The following is a 767-nucleotide window of genomic DNA, read 5'->3' as shown; positions in this document are numbered from 1 at the left end:
TCAATTTAACCATTATAAACAATAAGAAAGGGTGGGAATTCCTTCTTGTTAGAGATTCAGTAAAACGTCTAGATTGTGTAGTTTCTTGATTTTAGGAGCTTGTGATTTGGTGTAATTTAGTTTCCTAAATTAATTAGAATTTCATAATAAGTTTCATTAAATTCCTTTTTTTCACATGGCATCTGAACAATACATGAGGTCTCTGGGGCAACCTTTTTGAAACTCTGATTTGATTTAAAAGATATCATCCAATAAAGATGAAGTTTGGTTGTAAATAGTTTTCCCTGTGATGTTTGTGAGTATGGTTTGGAAGGTTCGTTTGGAGATGAGATATAAGCGAAGTCATGGAAATCATACGATCTCCATACAACACTCAACTTCATGTGGACTCACAGCTTTCATTGGATAGGTTGATGATATAATAGGGACAAAAAATGATCCAATCAAAAGCCAGTTACTTCAAAAGAGGCTGGCAAAGGAAATTGAAATAAAGAACTATGAAACCTCAAGTACTTCAACGGCATTGGCACGTTCAATAAAGGAAGTTTGCGTCTGTACAAAAATATGTACCTGATCTACTTAAAAGGAATCGTGTTTTAAAAGAATGAGAAGTTAAGCTTAGGCTTACACATAAGTATAACAAAAATGAAACATTGGACTTCATCTTTATTGACAAACTTCAGATGCCAAAAGCCAACAAGAAAGTATAACAAGATAAATTCTCCAACAAAAATTACATAGTACAAAGACCAAGAAGTAAAAAGGGG

This window comes from Olea europaea, unplaced genomic scaffold, assembly GCF_002742605.1.
Source record: "Olea europaea var. sylvestris unplaced genomic scaffold, O_europaea_v1 scaffold4479, whole genome shotgun sequence".
Taxonomy (NCBI): domain Eukaryota; kingdom Viridiplantae; phylum Streptophyta; class Magnoliopsida; order Lamiales; family Oleaceae; genus Olea; species Olea europaea.
The sequence above is the reverse complement of the archived record's forward strand: the minus strand, read 5'-3'. Positions refer to the sequence as shown.